General features: G+C 40.6%; 1 protein-coding gene and 1 long non-coding RNA gene across 20 annotated transcripts in view; both read left to right on the plus strand.

Annotated features, from left to right (window-relative positions):
* Positions 1–3536: 3536 nt before the first annotated feature.
* Positions 3537–8673, plus strand: LOC118154785 (uncharacterized). The gene is made up of 3 exons (XR_004745050.3): positions 3537–4380; positions 7687–7877; positions 8540–8673. It is a non-coding gene; the product is annotated as an uncharacterized LOC118154785 (long non-coding RNA).
* A 3969-nt stretch (positions 8674–12642) lies between these two features.
* Positions 12643–23189, plus strand: part of OSBPL6 (oxysterol binding protein like 6) — a 209786-nt gene continuing 199239 nt past the window's right edge. For 17 of the 19 annotated variants that reach the window (XM_078327216.1, XM_078327219.1, XM_078327230.1 and 14 more), the window contains exon 1: positions 12643–12774. The gene's annotated coding sequence lies outside the window, so the exon portion shown is untranslated. Of the gene's footprint in view, positions 12775–13251; positions 13815–23189 lie in introns of those variants that run through there. The other 2 variants (XM_078327215.1, XM_078327220.1) reach the window with 1 other exon arrangement.

A 23189-nucleotide genomic window follows, 5' to 3' on the forward strand; every position in this document is an offset into this window, starting at 1 on the left:
CATTCGAGTTTGTGGTGGATCATAAAAATTCTATTTTCTATCTAACATAAACAGATAGTGAATTGTAATCTAGTGAAGAACAATTTATTCTGAGAAAGAAATTCCCAATTATCTTCCTGACACCCAAAGTAACTTGTTTTTAAAAATGCTTAGCCAAAGTACACTTTTAAAGGCCATTGTGAAACTTCTGTATTTGTAAGTCATGAAAACATTGTCAATGCAATATAATTATTGCTATTATAAAAATCATCTTGAATAAAAGATCAGAAGACCACTTAACTAGGCTCTTTAAAAAAGTATTGTTTTAAACCATCCAAGGAGAGTAAGAGTCATTGAAATATATGAGCACCTGTTAATGAGCAAGGTATTTGGGATCCAATAATCTACAATTACCAAATGATGTATCTATTAAAAAGTTATTGGCCTCACACGTTCATTACAGCATTGCCCTTACACATTCAGCATTCTTTATGTAACAGTGTGAGTCACAAGCCTTTAATGCTCACATACGCCCAGTTGAATTAATGTACCCTTCCTAGATGGCTCATCTGGACAATTTTATGTGCCAAAAGAGAAAATAAACAACAGAGGAGGAAAGGCAGTAAGATGGAACGGGTAACGCAGCATGTTACTATTTATCAGGATTTGAGACACAATTACTTCATTTTAAATACTACTGGAGGAAATAAAAATTCTAGCACATTTTCTATTCTTGCTAGATTCCTTTTAAATATCTTTGTTTAGTAACCACTATACTATTTCTTATAGACCCATTTTATGAGAGGAGATTAATAGTAGCTCCTAATTTTATCCAAAATGTCTAATTCTTCTTTGGTAGAGTGGACATGTGTTATTGCCCATCCAGTATCCATTTCTCCTTTTCCTTGTGAACACCCCTTAAATTTGGGAAGGGGGTCGGGGTAGAAGAGTGGGGAGCAGTCCATTCCAAGCTGTTTAAATGTGATTTGCCTCAATGCTAACTGCGGTGTCAGCCCAACTGGCCCACACTAATCATTGTGACCCCCATCCCTTTGAAACACTCTGATTGATTAAAGAGAGCAGTGCATATGTTCACTGTTATATAACTGTGTTATAGCTAACAACTTTATTGTATTATCTTATTATTTGTGATAGTAACTTTTCTGGATTTTCCAATAATAAAATCATATCATCTTCAAGTTACGATAATTATACCCCATCTTAACTCTTTTTTGTCTCTAACTGAATTTAGCTAATACCTCTAGGATAGTCTTAAATTATCATGTGTTAAACTTCTAGAATACCCTTGACTTGTTCCTGACTGATGAGAATGCTTCTAATATTTACCCATTCCGCATAATGCTAGCTTTCCGGTTTAGGTAACTATCTCTTACCATGTCAAGGAAGTTTCCTTTTATTCCTATTATTCTGTTAGGAGGTTAATTTTCTTAAACCAGTAGTAACATTTGAATGTTATCAAATGCTTTTTGGCATATAAAGAAACTATGTTATGGTTTTTTTCCTCCTTATATCCATTATAGCAATGAATCACTCTATTTTTAAATTACCCTTGCATTTAAAAAATAAATCTTACTTGGGTTTGTATATTATAATTTTACCATGTTACTGAATAATACTGAAGTTTTTTGGTTTTGTTTTTTTCTTTTCTTATTTTTTTCAGAAATGTTGCTTCCATAGTCATGAGATTGCTTTGTGTGGCTCTTGGCAGGCATAATCATAGTGTACTTCAGCCTCAACTCTTGGGCTCAAGCAATCCTCCTACCTCAGCCTCTCAAATAGCTGAGATTACAGATATATGATATATATTGTAAATATAATGGAATATTATATAGGAATACATATATACACACACAAATATAGATAATGGGGTATTATATATATAACATCCCATTATATATATGCATTCCAACATATATAATAAAATATATACATATCATATATATTTTGAAGGACGGGCGTGGTGTCTCACACCTGTAATCCCAGCACTTTGGGAGGCCAAGGTGGGCAGATCACGAGGTCAGGAGCCTGAGGCCATCCTGGCCAACATGATGAAACCTCGTCTCTACTAAAAATACAAAAATTAACTGGGTGTGGTGACACATGCCTGTAATCCCAGCTACTTGGGAGGCTCAGGCAAGAGAATTGCTACTAAAAATACAAAAAATTAGCCAGGCTTGGTGGTGGGCACCTATAATCCCCGCTACTTGAGAGGCTGAGGCAGGAGAATTGCTTGAACCTGGGAGGTGGAGGTTACAGTGAGCAGAGATTGTGCCAATGCACTCCAGCCTAGGCAACAAGGCAATAAGAGCAAAACTCCGCCTCAAAAAAAAAAAAAAAAGAATACCTTCTGGTTCAGAGTTGTCCCATAAAACTTGCTATGGTAATGGAAATGTTCTTTTCTGCATTGTCAATAGGGTCGCCACAAGCTACATGTGACTACTGGGCACTGAAATGTGGTTAGTTCAACTGTGGAACACAATTTTAAATTTCATCGAATTTTAGCTAATATTGACGAAAATTTAAATAGCCACATGTGACTAGTGAATACTACATTGCTCAGCACACTTCTAAATTGTATTCCACTTTATTTATTTATTTATTTATATTTATTTTTGGGGCAGAATCTCACTCTATCATCCAACCTGGATTGCAGTGGTATGATCTCACCTCACTGCAACCTCTGCCTCCCATGCTCAAGCAGTCCTCCCAACTCAGCCTTCCGAGTTCCTGGGAGCACAGGTGTGCACCACCACATCCAGCCAATGTTTTGTATTTTGAGTAGAGATGGGGTTTTATGGTGTTGCCAAAGCTGGTCTCCTCAAAATCCTGAGCTCAAGCAATCCTTCTGCCTTGACATCTCAAAGTGTTGGGATAACAGTCATGAGCCACTGCGCCTGGCCTCTAAACTGTGTTCTACTTTAAAATGAGATCCTGACTGGGCAAAAAAGAGAGGGTTATTATGTTTTATTCATAATAACATTAATTGTCTTCCCTGACTGCAGTAATTAAGGGAATTTACCTAAAAACTGTTTTAAACTAACTCTCGTTTGGGCCGAACTAATACTATGACTTTGCATGCTTATTGGTCTGTGGTCAATATATCCTCATGGGAAATTGATAACAGATTAGTTCATTTCCCTATGTTTGGAGAAAGGAGAAATGTCTCTTCTGAGTTATTTGGCTGTGGAGAGAGTTGATCACTTAAGTTTACTTATTGTTTATAAATTAACAAAATCTTCACAATTCGCTTTGCAAGAGACTATTCCTGAGACTGGTTCCTTCTAATTAAAAACAGGACCTGTGTGAGAGCTTCCAAAGGAAGCTATCAATATGCATCTGGGAATTGGATTCTCATCCACAGGACTGGATAAAGTGGATAATTAAATTATTTCTGAGGAACTGGAAAGATGAGATGATGGCCAGAGACCCCCAGCCACGAGAGAGGCAGAAAATCCTTAGGGCAAGAAAACCATGTGAGCTACCTGGAAAATAATAACCACTGGGTGTTAAAATACAGCTCATTGACTCAGAAGTCAAAGCCTTACTCTGGAAATGAAGCTGGCCATATTTAAATTATATAAATTTTCCTTTAGTTATTTCCATTTACTTTGCTTTTACTGTTTAATGAAGATATTTTGGAAATGTCGGCACATGTCAGCTCTGCTCAATGGAATCAAAAAAAGGAGCTTCGTGTTTGGGCCAGAATTCCTAGGAGTCAGGAGTGGATGTGTCAAGGGAATTGAGATGACGAAACCCAAGGAAGATGAATCTCAGTGAAACAGAGCCAAGATCTTTCCCCATCTTGACAATTATTTCTGGATCTCTTCTTTAATAAAAGTTTGGAGGGCTTGCTATATTGTTTTACTCATTCATATACATTTAGTTTTCAGATGTCAAAGGCACACCTTCTTAAAGAGAAATTGGTCTCTATCTGCTTAAATTGCAAATTAAATTTGAACAGAAACAGAATCCATAAATTATGAATTACTTTAAGCAATTTCTTTTCTGTATCCTATGTAGAACAATTTGGCCGGGCATGGTGGTTCATGCCAGTAAACCCAACACTTTGGGAGGGTTGAAGTTGAAGATCCACTTAAGTTCCTGGTGGATCACTTCAAGTCAGGAATTGGAGACCAGCCTGGCCAACATGGCAACACTGTCTCTACTAAAAATACAAAAAAATAGCCAGATGTGGTGATGTGCATCTATAATCCCAGCTATTCAGGAGGCTGAAGCAGAAGAATCACTTGAACCCAGGAGGCAGAGGTTGTAGTGAGCCGAGATCACGCCACTTTAATCCAGCCTGGGACACAGCAAGATTCTGTTTAAAAAAAAAAAAAGAAGAAGAATTTAACTATCACTGTTTATTAATATCTTCAGGTAAAATTAAAAACAGTTTTTTTAGAAGTTCAGATATAAACAGTGGTTTGAATATTTTTAAATTTCTGTAATGATGAAGTTTAATAATAAAGTAGAAAGACTGACAAGTTTTATACATGTAAAGCAACTGGTTTAACTAATTTTTCCTCCCAGGAAATGTTGAAGTTAAGCCAGGTAAATCTAAATGGAGAGCAAACTGTTCTGTGTCAGGCAAGGGGACCGTTGCTGTGGGACCCGTGTTTTAAAGGTCTTTTCTGGATCTCCTCCAGCCATGAACCTCCCTTTAGGCAAGAGATGTACAGGAGGCCTGCCCACCCGGAGCCTTTGTCCCTCTTCCACACTGCACTCTGGGATACCTCAGATGCTGAGGCTAAGGGGAAGCTGTTTGAGGAAAGTGTACACAGAGCTTGGATGTGGGAACTGGATTGTCCCTATGTGGGAGCATCAAAACCCTCCCCTCTTGGGATGAGTCAGAGCTGGAAGTGGGGAGGGAAGAGACACAGGCTGGATCCAGGGCTATATCCTCCTGCACTGCCAAGTTGTCTGGTTAAAACTACAAGTTTAAAAATTCTAAATTCCTTCCAGATCATTACAAAGATACAGTTGTCAAGGCAGGGGGATAGAACATATTTGGTAGTGTTTCTATACACTAAACATGAATGACCTCAAAAAGGAATTTTTAAAAATCCTATTTACAATAGCAAAAAAATAAAATACTTAGGAATAAAGGTAACCAAGGAGGTAAATACCTGTGGACCGAAATATATAAAGCACGATGAAAAACACTGAAGAAGACACAAATAAGTGGAGAGATAGCCCATGTTCATGGATTGGAAGAATTAACATGGTTAAAATGTCCATGCTACCCAAAGCAATCTACAGATTCAATGCAATTCCTGTCAAAATCCTAATGACATTTTTCACAGAAATAGAAAAATCCTCAAATTTGTATGAAACCACAAAAGACTCTAAACAGCCAAATGAACACTAAGCAAAAAGAACAAAGCTGGAGGCATCACATTGCCTGACTTCAAAATATAATTAAAAGCTGTAGTAGTCAAAACAGCATGATACTGGCATAAAAACAGACATATGACTAATAAAATGGAACAGAACAGAGAATCCAGAAATAAACCCACACTTTGATGATCAATTGATTTTTGACAAGGGTAAGAACACATAGTGGGGAAAGGACATTCTCTTTAATAAATGGTGTTGGGACAACTGAATATCCACATTCAGAAGAATGCAATTAGACCCTTATCTCACACCAAATACAAAAATCAACTCAAAATGGGTTAAAGACTCATGTGGACTTTTGGAAGGCAGAAATAACCCAATTAACTTTTGTCCAGAGCCTTCTATATATGGGGTGCTTTACACATTACAGTAACCACTCTACAACAATCTTACTAGGTTTTGGAAGTTTTTTTTCCAACTCTTTTATAAAGGAACAACCTGGAACCTAGAGGTTCAGAATGTGTTCAAAGTGAAACAACTAGAAAAGGTTTGTACTAGGTTTAGAATCTCTGTTTTTTGGAGAGCTTTTCACGCTCTTAGCATCTGTGTCAATCAAGAAGGTTGAGCTCCTCTGTAGGGAAAGCAGACTAATGTAGTAGAGGAGGGGCTAATGTAATAACAAGGAAATCTTAAGCATCTAGTCCCCTGAAGGGGCCTGTGGGCTGAATAGATATGTTCTGTGTCTGAGTTTACTTACAAAAAAGTCTACTTTTCTAAAATTAGACCCTGGGATATGAAGCAGTGGGTTCTACTTTGTTAATTTTATGCAACAATTTTGGAGAAAAACTTCCTATGGGGTTTGTCCTATGTATACTAGAACATTCCACTTTTCCATGTGGACTAATCCTTGTTGGAGCTTGGGTTTTACAAAAGTCTAGTGAACTGAGCACTGCTGTGTTGGGGGGCAGCAAGTGTAATGGTCACTCTCATGTATTAGGATCTTTGCCAGTGGTCAGCATTCCTGATAGCTGGAGGTAGGAGAGCCCTGCATTTTCTCCCCATAACCTCACCAATGAGTTACTAGTACAATGAAAATAAGTCTTTTTTTTTTTTGAGATGGAGTCTCGCTCTGTCACCTAGACTGGAGTGCAGCAGTGCGACCTCAGCTCACTACCACCTCCGCCTCCTGGGTTCAAGCGATTCTCCTGTCTCAGCCTCCTGAGTGGCTGGGATTATAGGCACCTGCTATCAAGCCTGGCTAATTTTTGTATTTTTGTAGAGATGGGGTTTCACTATTTTGACCAGGCTGGTCTTGAACTCCTGACTTCAAATGATCCGTCTGCCTCGGCCTCCCAAAGTACTAGGATTATAGGCGTGAGCCACCATGCCCGCCAAAAATAAGTTTTAATCATAATTCATGCAAACACTTATCAATAAGATCTAATCCATCAGAAACTCAATCCATCAGAAAATCCAATTGGCTCTACATTTAAAATACACATTAAATTCTGTCAGTTCTTGCCACCTCCACTCTACCACCTGGTGCTGAGTCACCTTTACCACTCACCAGGATAACAGCCACAGCCTCCTCTCTCCTTTCAGCCTTGCCCACCTTGAGACTATTCTCAACACAGCAGCCACAGTTACTCTCACAAACATGAGTCAAACAATTTCATTCCTCTGCATGGAATCCTATGATTAATCCCCATCTCACTTGGAGTAAAAGTCCAAGTCCAAATAATGGCCTACAGGGCCTTCATGAGCTGGCCTCAATTACTTCACTCTCTTCATCCATGTGTTCTACATGCTTCAGCCTCCTTGCCCCTCTGGAATACTAGGCATGCTCATTCCACTTGATGGCCTCCTTGTCTGGAATGGGAGCAGCCCTTCCTGGCATTCCCTGATACCTGCTTGACTAACTCTCTCATCTCCTTTAATTCTTTGCTTAAATGTCTCCATCTTCCCACTGTGGCCAACATTGGCCTTTATTTAATATTGCACCCTGGCAACCCTCCTCCATCCCTCTTAACATGCTCAATTTCTTACATTTTCCATATCACTTATGAGTTTCTGATATACTGTGTAATTTACTCATCTATTAGGCCTATTGTTTATTATCTATATTCCCCAGCTAGAATGTAAGTTCCATGAGGGTATGGTCTTTGTTTTGCTTACTTATAATATCTCAAGCATCTAGAATAATGCCTAATATGTAGCTGGCACTCAGAAATTATTATTGAATTAAATAAATGAAACAGATACACAACCCTTTCCCTATAACATCTTAACCTGTCCAGATAAGCTCAGTAAAATCTCAATTCTCTATCATTTTTGGCACTTTGATAGGCACGCTGAATGAAAGGTTCACTCGGAAGTAGATGTAATAATCTTCTCTGGGCTGGATCAGCAAGTCATCTGGACAGATGATAAGAGTGTGGGAATAAAGGGTAAAGGACCAAATGGAGTTGAGGACCTGAAGGTTGGACTTCTAAACTTGCTGGATGCTTACCCAGAAGTTCTTGACAGCAATAATCTTGGTAAGAAAAGTTTCAACAAAATATGTTATTTTTAGGGAGCATTCTATCAATCGGAGAAATAAATGTATGCACATATTCAAAGGTGACACCAAATTTGACCAATGAACAGACTGCAGGTAAGAGTAGATCAAGGCCCCTCACCCCTCAAAGCACTAGGGAACATTGTATTCTTCTTGCCAGAAATTATTATTTCAAAGGGTTTGCCTTTTGATTTTCTCACTGTGCTCTTTTGGCATTGTACGAATAGTAAATTTGTTAAAAAAAAAAAAAAGAAAGAAAGAAAATCTATCTTACAAAGGTACATTACAAAGGAATACTCTCGTCTTTACATTTAAATCTATAACAAAAAGGGAAACTCAGGATGTTTCCATCGCTGGGGAAAGGTACTGGTCAGAATTTTCCAACTGAGGTTTGATCTGTTATTTTCCACACTAAAAGTTAAAAAAGTCAAAACAACATCTCAACAAAAGCAAAAAATAAGTCATCATTCCTTTTGATGATATGAGTGATTAATCAAAATAGGTTAATTTAGCAATAATAACATCTTCAAAGCTGAACTCTCTCAGTTAACAAATACAAGGCAAAACTATGAATATTTTGTGTTACTTGAATAAAGCATGGTAGAGCTTGTTCTTAGAGTCTCCTGGCCTCATGTTTTCCAGGTTTCTTAGCTATTTGCCCTGCCTCAATCGTCCCCAAGTGACTGCTCCTGTCCAGGCCTCCTGAAGCAGAGCCAGCCTAAGCTTCTGGCAGACAGGATTCTATCAGGGAACCAGGATTATTGTGAGTATGTTGAATAAGGAATTTATTTTAGAAATTCGGGCTGGGCACAGTGGCTCACACCTGTAATCCTGATACTCTGGGAGGCTGAGGTGGGCAAATAACCTGAGGTCAGGAGTTCAAGCCCAGCCTGGTAAAGCCTCATCTCTACTAAAAATATAAAAAATTAGCTGGGCATGGTGGTGGGCACCTGTAATCCCAGCTACTCGGGGGGCTGAGGCAGGAGAATTGCTTGAACCCAGGAGGTGGAGGTTGCAATGAGCTGAGATCATACCACTGTACTCCAGCCTGGGCAACAGAGGGAGAAAGGAAAGAAAGAAAGAAAGAAAGAAAGAAAGAAAGAAAGAAAGAAAGAAAGAAAGAAAGAAAGAAAGAAAGAAAGAAAGAAAGAAAGAAAGAAAGAAAGAAAGGAGGGAGGGAGGGAGGGAGGGAGGGAGGGAGGGAGGGAGGGAGGGAGGGAGGGAGGAAAGGAGGGAGGGAGGAAAGGAGGGAGGGAGGGAAGGAAAGAAAAAGAAAAGACATTATATCACATTTGTGGGAGAAGTAGGAGAAGTAAAAGTCTAAAAGTCTGAAAAGGAGTGTTGAGGGATCAGAGACCAGTTCTGATTTGGGCAGAGGAGTCCAAGCTTGCAGGGAAATCTGGATATTAGGCTAGGCACATCATGGCTGGTGTAGACATCTTCAGAAGGTTGATGGGTCTTTGTGACTGCTGTCTCTGTGAGTTTCTGTGAAAAGTCTGTTAGCTGGCCTGTGGCCACAATTACTTGTTAGAGGAGGATAAAGAGCAGGGAAGAATAAAACAGGAACTCTCCTGCATCTATTCTTATTGGTTAGAAATGGCATTTGTCTCTCGCCACCTCTAATCAATGATGACTGTCAGAATGTAATGAAAGTCATCATTGGTTAGAGATGGTGAGAGACAAATGAAACTGCTGCTTCAGTGTTGCCTCCTAAGTCTCAGGCAACTTCAATTTTGTCCATCTGGAAGCATATACAAAAGGGGATTTGGGGAAACATAGTCTCCAGCATAACCATGTTGCCTACAGAACAATCCAGTACAATGACCATACCTTGGCTGCCGAGCATGAGATTTGTTTCTCAAAGGGGTCAGATGAGGACTCATTCCGGAAGCTGGAGGAAATGGCAGGTAGCTTGTAGGTGAATTTCTTCCTTGATCTTTTCTTTGATTAAGAAAGATCTTGGGCACAGTTTTCTATAGAGCCTGCCCACAGACACTTTGCATGGCTAAGCAACTGGCTGTGTCTTTTCAGGTTCATGAAGCATGGACCAGACTGGTAACATATCACCATGTATTTGCTTTCCATTCTTCCCTAATTTCTTGTATTCCTCAGTTGTTGCCCTGGCTTTGCATTTTTCAAGGGAGCATTAGCACTTCAGCCTTCTTTAGAAACCCCAGCTAAAATAGTACTCATCTAAGAAAATACAATGAAAATGAAGTGGGACTTGGATGAACTGATGGTGGAAACTATGATTCCTCTAAGGCTCAGTTTATTTGTATGTGATGGAATTACGGGGAATTGTAACATTGATAGCCTTTTAAGAACATCATTATCTTTCTTCACTGGAAAAGTCCATGAACAAGTATTTTCTGAGACAAAAGGGATGGATTAGGGGAGCAGAGATCCTTTTAGTCAACATATGATTTGTGACTTTAACTCTCAGCAAGAATATATACTTAATAAAAACATCACTCTCTGGCACTATTCTGAGCAATAATCCTGCCATAGCTAAAAAATCTGTGAAAGACTGTTATTCATATTTATATCTATGCGAGTCTGAGTTTTCAAAATACAATGAGGCACAAATAGGGTGGAGAAACTGCCTTGATCTGTAGCTCCATACAGCCCACTGAGTTTAATTCACCCATTTCCCCAGATGGATGTGTATAGTACCATTATCTCTTATTTGACCATTAATCAATGAGGGGGGGAGACATTTCCCCCTGATGTTTAAAACCATTTTTTAGAAGTATTAAAACACACATAGATACTATGGAATAGAGTGAAAAGTGTGTGAGCATTCTTACACTAAAACATGAGACTTAAGTTGTGGTAGTTCCCTCTCTTCCTCCATAGTTTATGGCTCTGTGCTATTAGGGGTTCAGAGAAAAAATTAGATGATGATGATTTCTTCTTCTTCTTCTTCTTCCTTCTTTTTCTCCTTCTCCTTCTCCTTCTCCTTCTCCTTCTTCTTCTTCTTCCTTCTTCCCCTTCTTCTTTTCTTATTTTTAAGACAAAGTCTCACTTTGTAGCCCAGGCTGCAGTGCAGGGGCACAATCTTGGCTCACTGCAACCTCCACTTCCCAGTTTTAAGTGATTCTCGTGCCTCAGCCTCCTGGGAAGCTGAGATTTCAGGTGCCTGCCACCACACCCGGCTAATTTTTGTATTTTTAGTAGAGATGCGGTTTCACCATGTTGGTCAGGTTGGTCTCGAATTCCTAACCCCAAGTGATCCGCCCGCCTTGGCCTCCCAAAGTGCTGAGATTGCAGGCATGAACCATCACACCTGACCTAGAGAACTTCTTTAGGTAAAGATTCTGTGTGCTATGTGTAGTGTCTCATTTTGGTTCACACTTTTGTTTCTTTTTAAATATACGGGTTGAGCTTTTTTCTTTTCAGGGAGAAAGCCATTTCAGTAGAGTTTCTGTTAATGGAACTCAGAAGGAGGAGTAGAAAGGTGGCTGCGATCAAGCAGAGGTCAGCATCCCAGCTGCTCCCTTGAGAATCCTGTCTTCACAGCAAAGGAATGAACGAGTAGCTGCCGTTGTCACAGGGTCCCGCATCTTTTAGTTTGTGGCCAGAGGACATGAGAACATTGCAGTCTAGGTGGAAAACGCTAATCCAAAGGTGCGATTGGAGATTCCAAAGAAACTGCATGTGGAAAGGAGTGCATAGTCGACTATGTTTCATAGGAAATTATTTTGTCAGCACAGGGAACAATGAGATGCCATCACAGTTGCCTCATTAGTAAGCAATATCTTCGGTTTTTGCAGGCACCCCAGCATGTTCTGTAATGGCTCCTGTTAGGTCTGGTCAATGTCCTCTGGACGCCCCACCACCTCCTACCCCCAGATGATGACACAAATGTCTTGAAATATTGACGTGTCTTCAGCCACTCGTTACAGAATATCTGTACAAATATTTAAATTACCCTGTCTCTCCCAGCAAAATTGCCTTTAGATTAATCCGCTCTCGGGACGCAGGCCGGGAGTGGCTTGGAGTGTGGAAGGGTTTGAGGGTAAGGGTTGTAGTGAGGTGGGACTGAATGATTTTGATGGGCGTTGCCAGGGGCTTGAAGGAACCGGCTCTTCCTTTCACAGAATCGAAGTATTTCTCTGGGCCCGGGAAGTTTTTGCTCCCAAGTGAGTCAGGGTGGAGAGCAGGACCGCACAGTCGCGCGTGTGTATGAAACGACGGCCTTAAGAAGGGCGCCCAGGGACACGGGCTTGGCAGCTCCGAGCGGAGGCCGTCAGGCAGCCGTTCCTTTCGGAATCAGGTCTCCCGCAATGCTCCCGGCCGCGGCGCTCCCGGGATCGAGCGCTGGAGCTGTTCGGGGATACCCCTGCCGAGCGCTGCCGGCCCACCTCCGCCGTACTGCGCGGGCTAGGGCTTCGCTACAGCGCGCAGGCCCGCGGATGGCAGCCTGGGGTTTCCACGGCGGGTGATCTCGGGACACCAGGGGTTCCCACGGAGGCCGGGGAGAGCCCCGGCTGTGGGACCCCGCGTGACCGGGGCGCAGTGCGCCGTGTCCCCGGCCCGTCCGGTGGAGCAGGGAGGGACGCCTGGTAGGGTGGGTGCGCAACGGGAGCCCCGGCCGCGGGCGGCTCCACTCCAGCCGGGCGGACGGGCGGGAGCCGGGGGCGGGGAGCCCGGAGCACCGCCCCGCTAGCGCGCCCCGCCCGTGGGAGAGGAGGGGCTGCGGCGCGGCGGACCACTGGAGGCGCAGCACGGTCGCTGCCGCCGCTGTTGGTGCTGGAGACCGTGCCTCCTCTCCTCCGCCAGCCCGCGCGCCCGTCCGCCTGCCGGGGCTGCCTCCCGCCTCCCGCCGCAGCCGCGCAGCCGCCGCAAAACCCGCGGCGCCGCCGCTCGCGCTCCAGGTAGGTGTCCTAGCTGCAAAGGGGATGCCTGGGGCGGGAGCCACGGTGCCCGCATCGCGGCCCGGGGCATTGTGCGCCTCCGGCGGGCCGAGGACCCTGAGGGACGCGCGGGTGGGCACCCGCAGCCCCGGGCCACCAGGGCATGGCCGTCCCCCTGGAGGCGTCCCCAGCGGGATAGCCGGGCTACAGGGAAGTCGGGGGCGGCTGTGTCAGCCCATTCCCGCGGCCGGGATGGGAGGGGGCGTCTGTGTCGCGGTCCCGGTTTGCCGCCCTCCCTCTCCCTCGCCGGGAATTCCGGCTGCCTGGCACTAGCGCCCGCAGTCTCTCGCGCGGGCCGGCGCCCCTGCGCCCCGCAGGCTGCCTGGGGATTGAAGCAGGGGCCGGGAGAAGGACTGATGTAATTGTCAGCGGAAAACCTAACCGGCGCGGGTGAGAGCGCCTGCGCCCGCGCGAGCTAACGCCTACGCCGCACCTTTCAGGGAATCCGGGAAGCGGAGAGGAACGGCTGGGGAAGTTGTGCATTGGGTTTTATTGTGCGCGTGCACTGCGGACTGCCCTCGCGGGGCACCCCTGCCCACCCGCTGCTGGCGCCCCTGCAGCCCTCCCTGCAGCCTTCGTCGACACTCCCGGCCAGGGCCGAGTCTGCCTTCCCTGGTTCAGACCCGGACAGGGTTTGCATTGCAGTCAAGACAAGCTTCCCCTGCATCGAGCTGCCCGCAGATCGTGTAGCCGGGGATGCTGGGGGAGGAGGGAATGGGAGACCTGGGGAGGAAGCTTGGAGAAGTAATGACACCAGCAGATTTTCTCCCCAAAGCTTCTGCTGCATATGACACGTCTGCAAGGCACCTTTTAAGCTGTTTTTGAAAGTTATAACCAGATACTGATTTTGTGACAATTCTGTGATATACCTGAATGGTTGCTTAAACATAGAGACCTAAAGCTGGGGGAAGCATTACATAATGGACATAAAGCAAATGACACGAAACTAAGTGAACCCAGTGGGTTGCCTGATTATTTCTCTCTTCTGGACACAAAATCCTGTAAGGTTTGTTTTCTATAGGAACTTTCATTTATAAATTGCTGGACTAAGTTTAGCCAATTGTATTATATTCAGTTGTGATTTTTTTTTCATAAATAATTTGTCTTGGACATCTTAAATTTAAAAATTGCATGCTAATGGTTATATATCACTATGCTGATTAGGAAATGAAGTATTCACAAAGTAAAAATAAGAAATTTCCCATCTGGCTACCATTAACTTTGTTTTCCTCTTGTTTTGTTTCTGTTTCTTTTCCTTCTTTCATCTTTCCCCTGCCCCCCTCCCCCCAGCTTTATGTTTTTTGGAAACATTTCTATAGTTTTGGGTACTGCGAGCTCACAATGTTGATACTTCTATCGCATGTTACAGCATTGCAGATACAAAGACTAATAATAAATGAAACAGAAGTCCTCGCAGTAACTCTGAGAGTGAGCAGGGTTCCCAAGGTCGAAGGGAAGCTGCAGTGCAATTCAGCTATAATCAGCTACAGAGAATATGCATAACCCTTATTGGGAAAGGCCCTGATTGGCGGATTTTTTTCTTATTATTCTTTTGCAATTGGATTTAATGTATTTTTTCCTAAAAAATAATTTTCTTAAGGTAAGAATGAAAAATTTTGAAATTAAAATTTCAGGTTTTTAGAAAGCTGAAAAATCCTGCTTTTGCTCATATCTTCAGATATAATGTTGATGACCCCATTATACATTCAGTGGATGGATTATCTTTGGGGATACCTCAGTTTCAGATTACTATGACTTGTCAGATGAATCTTGGCTTTAATATGAGGTAGTCCTGCTGTACTTTTATAGGATCACATATGTAAGTTTTCTTATTCCTAGATTGCTCTAACCTTAAGTTAACTTTACTTCAAGAAGAAAAATAAAGCCCTTCTAAGATGAAATCTTTGTGGTTGGAGGTCTTAGTACCACCACAGATATCTAATTAGGTAAACTGCATAAGGATATAAAAGTTTCTTGTGACTTTACTCATAAAACTGTTGGACTAGGGAGAAGATAATGTAACTTTGAACGATAAGGCATGCATTCTCAAAAGAATAATTTTGTTGTTTTGCTGAAAAGATTAGGTCATAATTATGACACTTTTTAAAAAGTTTTTTTTTTTTTAATTTTAAAGTCATACTATCCATTGACTTCTGGAACTTTTTTTTCCTCACTCAATATGATATCTCTAGATTCATTCATACTGTATGTAGTTGTCGCTCCCTGACTTTCACTGCAGTACAATATTCCACGGTGTGTCTTATAATGCAGTATGCTGCTTCTCCTCTCAGTGACCATTATTATTTTGTTTTTGTTTTTGTTTTGTTTTTTTCATTTTTTGAAATGTTGCAGTGTTGCTCTGATTATTCATGTTTTCTGGGCACACATGCAAGTGTTTCTCTTGGGTTAATACCAAGGAATAAAATTGGTGGTTTATAGGGTATGTGAATATTCAACTTATTAGGTATTGCCAAATTATATTCCAGAATGGTTGTACTAGTTTATATAAGCCAGGGAAACAATTAAATACAAACATGCACTTGCTGTTTTGAGTGTGTGTCTGTTGAAAATTTTCTAAAATTTTTTTAGAAAGCAAGAGAATGATTAATATAAAACTTAGGATGGCAGTTATCCTAAGGGGATGGCATGTGGGGAGGAACACATACATGGATGTTAGTTATTAGTAATGACCTAGTCCTTGGGTTTCATGGTGAGTTCATAGGTGATCATTGTACAGTAATTCCCCCCTTATCCAAGGGGAATATGTTCCAAATCCCGCAGTAGATGCCTGAAACCTTCTATGGTACCAAACCCTATGTATATCCTTCTTTTCCATGTGTACATACCTTGATAACATTTAATTTTTGAATTAGGTACAGTAAGAGATTAACATTTATCATAAACAGAACAATTATTAACACTATACTATAATAAAAAGTTATGTGAATGTGTTTCTCTCTCTTTCAAATTATCTTATTGTACTGTATTCATCTATTGACAGAACCTGATTGACTATGGGTAACTGAAACTTTGGATGGTGGGGGCAGATATTGTATTAAAAAAATAAAAGAGGATCATGCATGGATCAATGATAATATTTTAAGGTTCTAAGGAAAAAGAAAATAAGGACAATAGAGTTGTCACAAGACAACAGGCTTCTGTACCAAAAAATATCAACCTACAAGATATCGGTTGAAAGATGAAGAAACAGTCCCTGAGTATAGGCATGAATTGCCCCGAGTTCATGGAAGGGATTTGCAAAAAGGTTGAGCAGGAAGTGGTCATGCTGAGAAGAGGAAGGCTATTGTGGATTAGAAAATGATATGAGCAGAAGTTGAGGAAGCCATGGGAAATTTTCCAACAGTGAAAAGCATTTACACAGTAAATTTAGGGAACTGATAGGTTGGGGCTATGGGGAGAGATCCAAGGCCCCTCATTAGCAGGGGCTGCTGATTGACATGAGAGTTCTCAAGTTTGGAAAAAAACTAAAAGGAGTAGTTTAAAAACTAAATCTACTATCCTAGAAAAGAGGAGGAGGAGAGTCAAAGGTGACTGTAATGAAAACAAATATGAATAATCTTGGTATGTAGTATCAAATTTTTTGTGTGTATTTTTAAAAAAAATTTATTTATTTTACTTTAGGTGTATACTATATCTGGCATTTCTCCCCATGTTATCCCTCCCCACCCCCCTCTCCTTCCCTACCTCCCACTGTCTCTCCCCTACCCTGCCAACTGCTCCCAACTGCTCCTCTCCCTGAGTCCACATGTTCTCATTGTTCAACACCCACCTATGAGTGAGAACCAGTTTTTTTTTTTTAAAGAAAGAAAAGAAATAGTGGAGTTGCTGTGGGAACTTTTAGTGAGGTTTAAACATCTCAAGTATGTGGTAATAGATACTGAAGCTCATGTTTGAAAACATGCAATATGATATCTGCTTTATATGTAGAGTTTAAAAATTTTTATTTTGTATACGTAATAGGTGAATATGTTTATAGGGTATGTGAGATATTTTGAAACAGGCACATAATGAATAATAGTCACATCAGGGTAATGTGTAATGGTCACATCATCTCCAGCATTTATCCTTTGTGTTACAAACAATCCAATTATACTCTTGGAGTTATTTTAAAATGTACAATTAAATTATTATTGACTATAGTCACCTGATGTTCTATCAAATACTAGATTTTTTTTTTGGAGACAGAGTCTTGCTCTGTTGCCCAGGTTGAAGTACAATGGCATGATATTGGCTCACTGCAACCTCTGCCTCCCAGGTTCAAGCTATTCTCCTGCCTCAGCCTCCTGAGTAACTGAGATTACAGGCAACTGCCACCATGCCCAGCTAATTTTTGTATTTTTTAGTAGAGATGGGGTTTCACCATGTTGGTCAGGCTGGTCTTGAACTCCTGACCTCAGGTGATCCACCAGCCCTGGCCTCCCAAAGTGCTGGGATTATAGGCATGAGCCATGGTGTCTGGCCCAAATACTAGATCTTATTCATTGTTTCTTTTTTCCTTTTTTTTTTTTTTTTTTTAAAGGGACAGAGTCTCCCTATGTTGCCCCATCTAGTCTCAAACTCCTGGACTCAAGGGATCCTCCTGCCTTAGCCTCCCAAAGTGTTAGGATTACAAGCCTGAGCCACCACTCCCAGCCCATTTATTCACTGCTTCTAACTATTTTTTTTTGTACCCATTAGCTAACCACTTCTCCTGCACTTCCCCACTATCCTTCCCAGTCTCTGGTAACGATCCTTTTTACTTTCTATCTTCATGTGTTCAATTGTTTTAATTTTTAGCCTCCAGAAATAAGTGAGCACATGCTCCTCATTTATAATGTCTAACTTAGCTACTACTATATTCTCTGGATCTAGCACATGGTGGGTGTTGAATAATATTTTTGGAATGAATTAACGGATTCTAAGTAATTGGTTAGATTTTTCAGGTTTTTGGAGATGTTACAAGTGTCAATTCATGTTAGTTATTGCTTCTTTCCTATTTTACTTATTTACCTTTTAAAAACAACTTTGAGGCTAGGCGCAGTGGGTCACACCTGTAATCCCATTGCTTTGGGAGGCCTAGGTGGGTGGATCACTTGAGGTCGGGCGTTCAAGACCAGCCTGGTTAACATGGTGAAGTCCAGTCTCTACTAAAAATACAAAAATTAGCTGGGTGTGGTGGTGCATGCCTGTAGTCCCAGCTACTCAGGAGGCTGAGGCTGGAAAACCACTTGAACCTGGGAATTGGAGGTTGCAGTGAGCTGAGACTGCACCATTGCACTCCAGGTTAGGTGACAGCAAGACTCCATCTCAAAAACAAATGAACAAACAAACGAATAAATAAAGATGAGAAAACCCAGGCAAAGAGGTTAAATAATCTGCCCAAAGTAGTTTCCTTATCTGTAATATGGATATACTAATAGGGCTTAACTCTCCAGTTGTGTCAAATATTCTGTGAATTTATGGCCCAGAGGAAAAACCCACCACATGTTGCGAGCAATATTAGGGAGTTGTTACAGAAGTAGTACCCTCAAAGGCACAATAGCTAAAATGACCAAGGAGAATTTAATTGGATCTTAGTTTTTCAAGTAATAGATAAGAATTCAAATAGAACATTTATTTCAAATTCAACTTTGTCTAACTCAGTTGACTTTAGATATATTGTTGGTGTTTAGTGACTATTAGATACGACAGTTTATACATTTGTTATATTCTGAGAGGAAATCGGATGCATCATATACCATTGGATGTTCTGGATTTTTCACTCAGGCTTTGCCATGTTCAGTGCATAAATACTATCTGGCAGATAGTAAAATATGAACAAAATTATTAATCCTTACGGGTGATTAAAAGAAACATAAGCATAAAACTTGATTTTCTTAAATCAAATGAGAACTTTCATATGTCAGTATCCAAAGGCAGTGTTTTAAATTTTGATTATACTGTGAAATTCTGCTTTAAACAAATACAAATTCAGATTATTTTCCATTCTTTCTTCTGTTCCCCGTTAAACCCCTACCATTACTCTTTCTACACAATTAATATTTCTGTTCATATGCTTCTGGGGAAATGCTTAGGTATTTACTGCTAAGTGTTGTTCTGGGTCTTTCTAGAAGTCCAACTGATTTTATTATTTAGGTTTGTGGCTAAATCCTATGGTTGCCTGGCTTTCTGAGATATTGAGCCTTCAACCTTTAGCTGCCTGTGAGTGACTGCTCACATGTCACAGGGAGCCTCAGCAGGACTGATAACCATTAAGAGTTGTTTTTTTTTTCCCCCCATTTGTTAAATCCCCAAAACTAATGCTATTAAGGGGCTTTTCATAGAACTAGAAAGCTCTATCTATTCATCTTTTTAACTCCCACATCACACAGACTTGTACATAGTGGGAATTCAGTAAGTGTTGTTAAATATACAATTTTTGTTAATTGATTCATATAAAATTACACTGTACATTATTTGCCATTTGAAATGCTAATTATAGTTCTGTTTGGTTTATGTTTACATTCTAATCTTTCGGAGCACTGGGGAAAAAACTTGAAGCTTTTTCCCTTTAAACTTGGAAGGAAAACACATATTTGGATAAAGCAGTGCTGCACTTCTGGTGTCAAAATGCCCATTATTGGGTACCTGACAATTATTTTTCTATGTAAGAAGTATTTTTTAAAAAATTATTTGAGAAGAATGCCTAATTATTCTTTGAGAGCTGGTCAAATTGTGTGAAATAATAAGGTTTAGGGATTACATTTTTCAAAGCCAGCAATAAACTATACAAAGATTAAAGCACATTTCTTTATGTTGGAGGTGCTAGAGCTTTTTAGTTGTTTTTTAGTTTTTTAGTTTTTTTTTTTTTTTTTTGCTTTTAAAATGGGCCATTTGACATTTATGTGCAAATCAATAACTTATGAGTTAAGTGCAAGCAAGTTTCTGTTTCTTCGGACAGTTTTTTTGTTTTTTTTTTGAGACAGAGTCTTGCTTTGTCACCCAGGCCGTAGTGCAGTGGCACAATCTCAGCTCACTGCAACCTCTGCCTCCCAGTTCAAACAATTCTCCTACCTCAGCCTCTCTGGTAGCTGGGACTACAGGTGTATGTGCCACCACACCTGGCTAATTTTTGTATTTTTAGTAAAGACGGGGTCTCACCATGTTGGCCAGACTGATCTCGAACCCTTGACCTCAAGTTATTCTCCCTTCTTGGTCTCCCAGTACTCTGGGATTACAGAAGTGAGCCTCTGTGCCTTGCTCTTCAGACACTTCTAAAAACTACCCAGAAATTATGATGTAACTTTCTTCCTTCTTCCTCTGCTGGCATAGATGATTACTATTATGAGAAATTAGTAATCTCCTTTTGTGGATGGTGGGAGAGTGTTGTACAGAGGTGTGTCTTGATAATTTAATGCTATTTTCTATAATTCCTTGAAATTTTCTTTCTAAAACAGATAGATTTTCTTTAGAACTTCCAGAAATGCTTTAGGAATTCCAGATAAATATTTCTAAAATTGTAGGCTCTACAAATGTATATTAATATTTCATTTCGAATTAAGATTAAATTCACCTTTTTGATTTGAAGGTAGTTAAGAGTCATGGTTACTCTGTCTAAAGAAAATATTGGTGGGCAGTGTTGAAAGTTAGCAGTTGGTAGGCAGATTTTCATAGGATCAACTTAAAATGACAACTTGAGGATGACAAAATGGTCATTTTCAAAAATAATGATTCTCTTGGGATTATTTCAAGTATATTTTGTACCAAGTGACATATTTTTGTATTTATTTATTTTTGAGATGAGGGTCTCACTGTGTTGCCCATGCTAGAGTACAGTGGCTATTCACAGGCATGATCATGGTACATTACAGCCTGCAACTGGTGGCCTCAGTTCCCTGAGTGCCTGGGGTTATAGTTGTGTGCTACTGCATCCGGCAAGAGACATGTTTTCTTAGTGGCTCAATATGTAAAGACTTAAGTAGCACATTAGCCTTTCCAGCATTCCCAAATCACAGAAAGTATCTTAGAAACAATTTTGTAGATGTGGAAACTAAGGCTCTGAGAGTTGAGTGAGGTGTCCAAGTCAGTGCCAGACTTGTACCGACCATCACATGCCTGGAGACGAAATCATCCTGACTTGGTACATGTTCCCCATTAGAGTTAATTTGTGAATACATATATGTAGAGATGTAGAAAAAATACTGACAATGACCTGCGCTATTTGTTTTCAACCTGAGAAGTGTGTCTGACAATTAGAGTTCCCATGACCTTTTTTTTTTTTAGATGGGATTTCACTCTGTCACCAGGCTGGAGTGCAGTGGTGTGATCTTGGCTAACTGCAGCCTCCACCTCCTGAGTTCAAGCGAGTCTCCTGCCTCAGCTTCCCAAGTAGCTGGGACTACAGGTGCGTGGCACCACACCCAGCTAATTTTTGTATTTTTATTAGAGATGAGGTTTCACTGTGTTGGCCAGGATGGTCTCGATCAAGCTGACCTCGTGGTCACCACCTCTGCCTCCCAAAGTGCTGGGATTACAGTCGTGAGCCACCACACCCAGCCCCATGACCATTCTTACATGTGCTTGTTAACTGCAGTTATAGTGCTTTATCAGATATGATGTCAGCTTTAAGATCAAGTCACATAGTAGGCTCATAGATCCTTTCGGGAATGGCAGAATCCAGGTAGACTTTCATCAGTTTTTAATGAGCCATTCCAATGTGACACTACAGTGACTGCTTATAGCATTGGAACCTTGTAATTTATACTTTCTTTTCTCTCCTTCTGACCTTTGTGCTATTGTTGTCATATTTATGTAATAAACCCCACATTATACTGTTACCACTTTTATTTGAAAAATTATCTTTTAAAAATATGTAAATAGTAATTTACAAAATCTTATATATTTACCATGTATTTAGCATTTATTGTGCCTTTCTTTCTTTCTTTCTTTCTTTTTCCCTTAGAGAACTGGGAATTAATTTTTTTTCCTTTTTGCAGATCCATGTTTCCATCTGGAATCATTTTCTTTCTGCTTAAAAAGACTTCCTTTAACATTTCTTGTTTCCAGTGATGGTGATAATGTTTTCACTTTTGTGTGCCTGAAAATGCCTTTATTTTGCCGTCAATTTTGAAGATATTTTCACTGGGTATAAAATTCTAGGTAGACTGTGTTTTTATTTTCAGTGCTTTAAAGATATAGCCTCTTGTTTGCATCGTTTTCAATGAGAAATCTATTATCCTTGTTTTTGTACATATTATGTCTTTTTTCTCTGGCTGCTTCAAGATTTCTTTTTATCTGCTGGACTTGGTGGCTGATGCCTGTAATCCCAGCGTTTTGGGAGGTTGAAGTGGCAGATAACTTGAGTTCAGGAGTACGAGACCAGCCTGGCCAACACGGTGAAACCCTGTCTCTACTAAAAATGCAAAAATTAGCTGGGTGTGGTGGCACAGGCCTGTAATCCCTACTTGGGAGGCTGAGGCAGGAGAATCACATAAACCCAGGAAGAAGAGGTTGCAATAAGCTCAGGTTGTGCCACTGCACTCCAGCCTGAGTGACAGAGCAAGACTCTGTCTCAAAAAAAAAAAAAAAAAAGACTTATTTTTATCATTGGTGTTGAGTAATTTGATCATGATGTACTTTGATGTGGTTTTCTTCATGTCTCTTGTGCCATTGAGATTCATTCAGTGTCTTGAATTTGTGGGGTTTTGTTTTCAAGAAAGTCGGACAAGTTTCTGCTATTATTTCTTCACATATGTTTTTCTGTTCCTTCTTCACTATTCTGTCTTTTGCAGGAACTCCATGTACTGTATATTAGGCTGCTTAAAGTTGTCTCACAGCTCACTGAGACTCTGTTCATTTTTAAAGGTCTTTTTTTTTTGTTTCACTCTGGATAGTTTCCATGTCTTTACACTTAGTTTCTTTTAATGTTTTTTCTTTCTAAACTGAGGTAGAGTCTCACCTCAGTTTATGAGGTGAGACTATGTTGCCCAGGCTAGATTTGAACTCCTGGGCTCAAGCTATCCTTCTACTTGAGCTTCCTGAGTAGCCAGGATTATAGGCTCACCGCACTGTGCCTGGCTCACATTTAGTAATCTGGTCTTTGCTAACGTCTACAGTATTAATCTCATTCAAATATATATTTTTAAATTCAGAGTTTGTAGTTTTCAGCTCTAGAAGTGTTATTTGGGTCATTTAAAATATCTTCCATATCTCTACTTAACTTTTTGAACATACAGAATATAATTATAACTGTTTTTAATATCGTTGCCTGCTAATTGTAATCTTTTTGTCAGCTCTGGGTCAGGATCTCCTTATCATGAGTCATATTTCCCTATTTCTTTATGTGCCTGGTAATTTTTGATTGGATGCTAAATATTGAGAATTTTACCCTTTTGGGT

This window comes from Callithrix jacchus, chromosome 6, assembly GCF_049354715.1.
Source record: "Callithrix jacchus isolate 240 chromosome 6, calJac240_pri, whole genome shotgun sequence".
Classification (NCBI taxonomy): Eukaryota; Metazoa; Chordata; class Mammalia; order Primates; family Cebidae; genus Callithrix; species Callithrix jacchus.